The following is a 9,812-nucleotide window of genomic DNA, read 5'->3' as shown; positions in this document are numbered from 1 at the left end:
GAAACGGATTAAGGGTGATATAAGGTCGATTCAAATCCGATATTATATGGAATCGTCTTAGTTTCTAAAACTATTATCCGGAACCAAAACTAATCGGGTTCGGGTCCTTCCTCTCTTTGTATTTATTATATTACATCAATAATTAAGCAATAAGTGCAGACAATTAATTGGCGGACCAATTCAGACACAATTATTACACAGTGTTTATTAATAATATTCCGTCTTAGCACGCGATATTAATAAGTGGATTGGTCCTCAGTAGTTAGTATTATTAATTATTATTATTATTTTTTGAGTAGTATAAATAAAACATTCACTTGTCCAAATCTATTAGATAATATACTCCTCGTTTAGTAAATATTATTGAACATTTTAAAATATATACATACTCATATATAATTACAAATTAATTACTAATATATCAACAATTTCTTGCGTCATATCAGTATTCGAAAAATTTGAATTAATATGTTGAGGTGTAATAATTATCAAATACTTGTAGACCAATCGAAACGTGAAATTTGAGTTTTGTACGATTTAAAAATTAGAATTACTGCGCTCCACCAATATATATTTTGGTAAAACGCTTATTCAATAATAAAATTGCTATCATGAGATTTCATGTGTTCAAATTTTCCCAAATATAAGCATTTATATATTCTTTGGAGGATTGTTGGGTTAAGTGTGAAAATATGAGAAATACTAGGTTGAGTGACCTTCTGAGAAATGCTCTCGTGCGTCATGCTGCGACGATGCATCGTTTGATTTAGTTGACTAAGTGAGTCGTAAAATATGGATTTCATATATATCTTAATGGGTAAAATTGTTCGATTGGAGACATCACTAGCGGCAATGTAGGGTAAGACTGATCTTGAGATGAGACACCAACAACACACGAGGCAGACCCAAAACCTTAATCGGTTTCACGAGCCTAACAACTCATCTCATTGGCACTCATATCGGTGCAACCCACCTCTGTCCACCTATGTAATATAGAACTCTACGCTGTCCAATATAAGAAAATAAAATTACGTCTTGTCCAACAAACTATAGTTTTTGCCCTAGTGTGTTAAGCGATGATACTAACAATTGATATATATTTTGGTAAAGTGACAATTATCGGTTTACAATTTGTATAAGAGGCAATGTCATTGATTTGCTTATTATGATTGCAAAAATGCAATTATTGAAAAATAAATTGTTTAGTATATAATAATCGTTTTCTGTTTTGTAAACAATTAAAGCATGGTTGTTTGAACTGTTATACGGTTTAAACTATTAGAATTATACTGTTAACATCAGATATGTATTTTGGTAAACGAAAAAACACTTTCTCTACAAAAATGTACAAAAACATTTCACGTTAAAACCATATTCGATTGATATATCAATCACATCAAAACCTGTCATGATTTTTGGAATTTTCATACAATTAACCGTATAATTGGATTTTTCATTAAAAGAAGCAAAATGGTCTCGTAATTTGGTTTTCATAGGCGTTTGGTCATTTGATTTGGTCAATATTTGGTATATGCCAATAAATTTGGTTTTTATGACACATTTAATCAGTCGCGTTTCGGTTTACCCAACATACAAGCAAAATATCGAACGTCAAATGCAGTCACCACTCCGATGAAAAATAAAACTAAATATATTTTCAAAGAAATCGACGAAAAACTCAGCTAAAAAAAGAACCAACCTTCAATAATCAATATTTTGTATAATCAAACACAAAAAATTAGAGTAGAAGATAATCAAATTTTACTAGTCAACCTAATATTTAAGATGATGCACAATTCACAATGTACATGGGGAAGGAGAAAATAAATTATTATTGAAAACTACTTCCTAAAAAATAGAGATGGAACTGATATTGCAGTAAGCATGCAAAACTTGAATGCTAAACGTAGATAATAATTCAATGTCGAACAAGGGAGGCAAAATTAGGGCAAAATAATTAAAGAAAAGGTACAAAAATTAGGGTTTATGATTTGGCAGCGGGGTAAACTCACATTGAATGCCACACGTTTTTGGGTATTGAGGCTGCTGCAGAAGCAGCAGCAAAAGAGGTAGTGGACAAAGCTGACTTTACATACTCCATGTTAGAGTAAATGCATTTCCTGTCAAATTTTTATTTAGATATTTCATGTCAATTTATATAAAAAAAATATAATAAATAAACCAAATAATTGAAAATGTTTATTTTTAGTTGAAAAATTAAAGTATATTATAAAGCAGCAACACGTATTATAGACATATATGTATGTACAAACGTTTTAGATTGTCTTATTTTCGTGTGTCGCCTCTCTAATCGGAATGCAGAAATGTGATGAAAATGAAATGTGTCTTCCGGTCCTTATTCTTCAATCCTTGATTGATATATATACAGCAAAAACTTATGTGAGCCAGTCTCACAAGTCATATTTTGTGAGACAGATATCTTATTTGGGTTATCCATGAAAAATATTAATTTTTATGCTAAAAATATTACTTTTTATTGTGAATATCGGTAGGGTTGACGTCTCACAGATAAAGATTTGTGAGACTGTCTCACAAAAGACCTACTCTAGATATACATCATACATGAGAGAATCCCCATTCCCATTGTGATACGTATTCCCTCCTTCCTTTATTTGATCTATTTGGACAAAATTAACCTTAAAGTCTTTATCTTACAAAATAATATCAACCCAAACATTTGCCCTACCTCTTTTTTTTTCTCCAAAATAATGACAGACACGACGACGATGATAATAATAATATTCTGTAAGTACTTGGATCCAGGAATGGTGATCGAGATTGCATAAGATCTTTAAATGAGGAAATTCTACGATAGAACAAGAGCGAGACAAAGATATCTCAATAAAAATGTGACACAAGGAAGATGATAATAATCTGTATTTATTTAGTGTAGTCGAATATCAAAATTTTATTGAAATATAGTCTCGTTTTTTATTCATTGTGTACATAAACATCGATATATATTTTTTCTTTCTCGTGACAAAAAGTTTAAAAAAAGAAGAAGGAAGATGAATCCTACTTTGACCCTCTCGAGGACTCCTTTTACATTTTACGGTCATGTCATGATATAGAAAACACATCAATGTGGCCTACTTTCTATATATGTGGATGAAAACAAAACAACCAGCCAAAACACAAATGTCTCAGCGTCTCAAATAAGTAAGTAAAATTTTAAAGATTGGGAAAAAAAATTAAAGTGCTAACATTTTCTGTTCTTAAAGGCTCCTGCGGAAGTTGGCAAAAAAAAATAAAAGAGAGGAAGAAGATTCAGAAAGCAGGACAAAACTAGCTAGTAGCGGCGGGGGGGAAATGGGGAGACCGCCTTGCTTGATGAAACGGGAGTGAAGAGAGGGCCGTGGACTCCTGAAGAAGACATCATGTTGGTATCTTTTGTTCAAGAAAATGGCCCCGGAAATTGGAGGGCTGTTCCCAGTAAAACAGGTTATATTTTCAGTTCTGTTAATTTTCTTGCAGCGAGAATAGAAATGCTTTACCATTTCTGGGAGAAGATTAATCTGCTCGTAATATTAGTGGTTAATTAGAGGATCGATTCACTGAAAAGATTTGTCTTTGCAGGGTTGAAGAGATGTAGCAAGAGTTGCAGGCTAAGGTGGACCAACTATCTCCGGCCAGGATCAAGAGAGGCAGCTTCACTGATGATGAAGAAAGATGATTATTCGGCTTCAAGCCCTTTTGGCAACAAGTATGCTACATTCATTATATCGACTCTAAGATTAATTAAAACTTATGTGTAATCATATTGAAATAGCAACCATGTTCTGTGTGTGCAGATGGGCTGCCATAGCTTCTTATATCGCCGGAAAGAAGAACAGGACAATGACATCAAAAAACTACTGGAACACTCATTTAAAGAAGAAACTCAAGAAGCTCGGAATCGGATCGGTAGATCAGTCTACCCTCGTCCGAATTTTCGCCGAAAAATCCGCATTCCATCTCGAGAGGGCAGTGGGAAAAGGGAGGCTACAAGCTGATATAAACACAGCTAAGAAGGCCCCTTCAGGATGCATTGTCATTTGAGAATAATGCAACCATTCTTCTCCAGGCCAGGCATGTTCTTATGCATCAAGCACTGAAAACATCGCCAGATTGCTCAAAGATTGGGTCAAAAAGACACCGAAAATTCGAGGAGATTCAATCCAAGTACTCTTCTAGTACTCCGAATTCGTCGAAATGCGATGTGGCATCGAGTGATGATCAGATCCTCACTCCTGGAATTGAAAGCAAAAGTGGGATTGATTTGTCTGAAGCATTTGAATCCTTGTTTGGATTCGGTCAGGCTTATGATCAATCTTCAAGCTCTGGACTTTCGAGATCCGTTTCCGATAGTAAACCCGACCCGGATGGCTTCGCAGTGCTGGAGGATTGGCTTGTTAGATGATCAAGCTAAGGAATATTTGAGTAACTTCGATTTCGATGCACATGAAGGTATAATTTAATCAGCATTCGATTAATTTCTACTGAATTTTTTTTTTAAAAATTTGCCCGTGAAATTAACCTTTTTTGTTCATTTTTTGTGGTTAGAAGTGATGAGAAATTACGATTCATGTCACGACTTGTTAATCACTTTCGTGTTTTATTCTTGATCTCACAGTTGTACATTAATTATTTACAATATCTTTGTGAGAAAGTCTCGTACATCAATGTTGTGAGACGAATTTTCTATTTGAGTTACGAAAGAATATTACTTTTTATTATAAATACGAAGATAATCAACCCATATCACAATTAAAGATCCGTGAAATCATCTTCCAATGAGATAGACTAAATATTTATCCGTGTTTCATTCTTTAACGTTCCAAATGAAGTACTTGAAGTTAAACAGTACTCTTTACTGGCTTGGTATTTTGTGCATCTTGGATGATCGTATAAGCAGAAATGATAATAAAATAAAATAAAAATAAAAATAAGGTCATGTGGTTCTATTTCTTTACATGTTTATATGCGAAAAATTATTTTCTTATTATAATGTTTTAAATTATAGTTTTACTATTTACACATACTTTACTACCGATGGTATTTGCACATTAATTTATGTTGCATGTACTCGATTTTATGTATATATTTTGTATTAACATAAATTCGAGGGCAAATAACTTCCGCCACACTTTATTTAATATAGACCAATCTATCTATTTATTATTAGAAAGATATATATATTTTAATCTAGTGATCTATATTTATCAAAACATTAGAAAAAATTTAATTATTTTCTTTTATATATTTGGGGAGGGAAGGCCTCATGTCACGCCCCGGGACGGGAGTTGGTTGACACCGGCGTTGCTCTCAAATTTACATTCGAAAATAACAAGCCTCAAAAGTACAAAATTCAGAAACCAGTCTTTTATTCATAATAATCGTTGTCTGATACAAATGTTTTACATCGAAATGTAAAACCAGAAAATAAGATGTCTGAACAGATACAGCGGAATATAAAATATAAATCAGAACTACGAACAACGATCTTCATCACCAGCCCCAAAACTGAAGTTGCTCCTCTTATTCTAACAACTCTTCCTCGTTCTTATCTGAGATGGAATTTGGTGGGTGAGTGATATGATTGTCACTCAGTAAGCGGGGGCGGGAATAACTCCCAGTTTTCAAAACCATTTTTAACAAAAACAGTAATACGAATAATATACAGAAACTCTTTATTTCAGAACAGAAATCAGTATTCAGAAATCAGTAATCGGAAATCAGTATTCGATATTCAGTAATCAGAATTTAACAAGTAAGCACTGAGCATGTTCGTGAATTTCATGGCTAAACTGATATCAGTCTCCTATATGTTCTCTCCTCTAAAAGGTGAGGCCAGTAATCAGTAATGTTCAGAATATATATTTCTACCATTAGTTCACTAGGTTTCAGTGCTTCAAAATCAGATATCAGAAATCAAGAATATACTTTGCTTTAAAACAGAAATCATCAAACGGGTTTCAAGATATTTATACATAAGCCCGCTTACAGTATTTTCTTGAAGGATTTCGGTTGCAGTCTTCTGGAATCAAGTTGCCTCGTACTGGATTTTACAGCTTCGAAATATGCACTCTCTTAGCTCTAATTTCAAGTGATAACTCAAGGTTTTGGTAACATCAATTTCAGGGATTGATGGTGCTATTTATAGGCCAAAATCTGACTGTTAGCCTTTCAACTTAATGACCATAATCTGCCATTAATAGCCTTTATTCCATGTTAATGCTTCAGTTACCAGTCCTGAGCAGAACCAGTAGCTATCTGCTGGAATCTCGCTACTGAACTCTTCTGCTGCTGGATTTTGTCTGCTGAAAAATACCATCTTCTGAAATATGAGTTGCTGCTAGTAATTGATAGCTTCTACTGAAATCTTCTAGTTGCTGCTGCTGCTGCTGGAATTTCAGGGTCTCAAACCTCATACTCGAGACATGTTCCAAGTTGGGACAACATGTGACATTAGGTCAAGAAGCTTGCGAGTTGCGACATAAAAATTATAATTTGAAATTAATTGGTTCCATATAATTGTTTGCATGTGCGCCATTAACTAAATATAGATAGTAATTTACTTTCCAATCAATTCACTCGACAATATAATTTGTATTTAAGTATTTCAAATAATACCTACTTCTATTTTTAATTTTTTTAAAAAAAACATTTAAACTCTTGTACATATATACATTTGTTTATTAGTTCTTCACAAACTAAAAAACTTATTTTTTTTATATAAAAAATAACCATAACTAGTAGACGAAATAATGAAATAAAAATTCCATCATCCCACGTAGGACCTTTTATAACGTGATTAATCGTGGAACGTTAAAAAAAAACTATGATTAGTTATTAAGATTGAGATTTGTACCAACTCAAGCTTAAATGTTAGTTCAAAGAGATATGATTGTCCAAATTCGTAGATATAATTCTCAAAGATTTAATCTAACCGATGTGAGATATCTAAAACACTCCATCACGGTCAGAAATAAACATTTGGAGCGTGAAGTAACAAGACATTGTCGGACGGTCTATAGGACAATCTAACACATAATGATGAACCTGAGCCATAATCAAAACATGGGTCTGATAACATATTGAGATTGAGACTTGAACATAACTCAACTCAAAAAACTAGTTCAGTGAGGGATTTTCAAATCCATATATTCAATTTTCATAGAGTTAATCCAACTGATGTGAGACTTTTAATATCTCACAAAAGCGAGAAAAATGATCTAACAGATTTTTGACTGCATTAAGTTCGCGTAAAAGTAGAAAAGCTATAATTTTTAGTTTTAACATTTAAATTATTTCAACTATTAATAAAAATATTTTCTTTTTATCATTTTTACTCTCACAAATAACTATAAGAGAGGTAAATGTAAAAATTTCATAATTTAACCTATTCTGTGGTAAAAATTAGAAATGTTTTTTCGCGCTCATGCTATAAACTTAAATTTTTTAAAGAACAAAAAAAAAAGGTTTCTGGAAATGCCAGCTCATAAATCTCTTCCATACATAACATGGATGATCATACGTACATACATGCATGAATGCAGGATTAGACATAAATGCAAACATGTGCAGTGTTTGAATCTTTTCGCCAGTAAACCCACGCAAACTCAGCCATCAACTTCACGTCGCACATTTATTGAAAACATTATACAAATCCCTCCTCTAAATTATTGTAGTTTTTGGTCTTTTTCTCTAAAATTCGACATTATAACTGTATTTTATACGTCGGAATGGCCATGTCGGACATCGATTTACTCACGTCAGTATTCCGTCGAAAAAGAACAAAAAAAAGAATAAAAACAATTAATTTAATTAATTAACCATAAATTCTGACCATTTACAGAAACAAAAAAAAAAAGAATACCAAAAAAACCAAAGAAGATCACGTGATCGACTTGATAGACTTAATTTTTCCTCGCGTGCTTAACAAAGCCCAACCCAGCCCAACATTTCTCCAAACAAATCCAGCCCACCAATGACACCACTCCGCTAGTATATAGATAGAAATATGCAAGGCTACATTTCTCATCGACATGGGTTTTATGGTTAGCTAGGGTTTTCTCATTTGGGGTTTGAGCTGTGTTCTCAAATGAAAATTACTCTGTCTATTTTGAGTTTTGAGTCTAAATTAGTTCTTGATATAACATGAGATAATATCAACGTGATGTCAAAAATATTGATGTTGTTAAAAAAATGAGTTTTGTATTCGTTTAGAATCGATAAAATAATTCGAACGAGCTACATGTCGAAATATTATTTTTCGATTACCAATTAAGGTGAATGAAAATTAATTGAATTCGAATTTTATCGAGTGAAAAGATTGAATCAATTGATTGGCCAAAACATTGAAGAGGTGCCATGATTTGGCCGAAACAATGTGTCATTTTATTAGTGAAATGGTGCATCATTTTATGAAGATGCATTGTTGTGACCTGAAAATAACCACACAAGCCAAGCCTTTAAACCACATTCAAGTCATGAATTCAAGGAGGAATTTGAAGAGCCATAACAACATGTTAATGGTGTTTAAAGCCATCAAGAAGGCCATAAACATGGATGTAATGGCCTTGAATGAGAGCTTTTTCATCTCCCCTCCATGAGCCTATAAATACCATGCATGATGACCAAAAAGAAGGCACAAAACATTCACAAACATTCTGAAAATTTCAGCAGAAAAATAGCCATACTTTCGAGCTCCCTAGCAGCTATTTTCGAAGCACCGCATCAGCCGAATTCTTGTCCGGTTCGACGCAGTCCAGCAGCTTTCGTGTCCGAATTTTAGTTGTCTTTCCCTCAAATCTTTGAAGATTATCATCAGGTAAGTGGGTTTTTGCTATACTTTTATGTACACTTGCATTTCATAAGTGTACTACTTGATATATATATATCGACATGCTTGTTCTTTGTAAGTATGTCCACATTTGCTTAAAAGACGTTATGTATGTTTCTTGAAATTCGATCGGCATGATATATTCGTTCATATTTGTTATGAACATTCTTGAACAATTTGTTGTTGGATATTAGTTATAATATTTGAAAGTATGTTTGAAATATTTGAAATGCACTGTAATGATTCGAATTAGAAATTACAAGGAAATTTTGATGTTTGATATGTTTTGTTTAAGGCCCTGATGCGGTGGGATATAATAACCGTTCTTTTGGCCTCGCCCCTTAGAGGAGTAACATATAGGGGACTGATCAGTAAACCATGAAAATGAGATGATTTTCAGTGCTATGTTTGTACTTTGTTTATATTCGATTCAACATGGTTACTATTGAAATTATGATAATGTATTCCATCGAAATTATGATAATATATTCGTATAATTATCACCTTGATATTTGTTACGCCCGATCGGCCCCATTTACTGAGTATTTCCCAAGTACTCACCCCTTACATTCACACCCCAGAAAAGAACGAAGAACAAATCGAAGATAAAGAACAAGAATACTTTTGGGGATGGTGATCTGATTCAAGACCGGTCTCGTTATTCTGTCTTTTAGTTATATTATTGTGTTTTACGCTTCCGCATTTCGTTTCAACCGCATTGTAAAGACGATTATTGATTTATGTAATAGACTGGCTTTTGGTTATTTGATGTACTACGTGGCTTGTTGTTATACGATTTTAAATTGTTAAACAACGCTGATGACACGTCTCGGTTTCGGGGCGTGACATGCATGTCTTTTGATTCAAGACTTTTCATCTTCTATAAATAAGATTCCATTCATTTGCATTCAACGCATAATTTTCTCTTCTTTTCATTTCTCTCTAAGTTTAATTCTGTATTCGAATT

The 9,812-nt window shown here is 33.2% G+C and overlaps 1 pseudogene; it reads left to right on the top strand.

Moving 5' to 3' along the window:
• The first annotated feature begins 3,330 nt into the window (after positions 1-3,330).
• LOC142534859 (myb-related protein 306-like) lies at positions 3,331-4,478 on the top strand (annotated as a pseudogene).
• Positions 4,479-9,812: the final 5,334 nt, after the last annotated feature.

The sequence above is a fragment of the Primulina tabacum genome, unplaced genomic scaffold, assembly GCF_025594145.1.
Source record: "Primulina tabacum isolate GXHZ01 unplaced genomic scaffold, ASM2559414v2 Contig731, whole genome shotgun sequence".
Taxonomy (NCBI): Eukaryota; Viridiplantae; Streptophyta; class Magnoliopsida; order Lamiales; family Gesneriaceae; genus Primulina; species Primulina tabacum.
The sequence above is the reverse complement of the archived record's forward strand: the minus strand, read 5'-3'. Positions and strand labels throughout refer to the sequence as shown.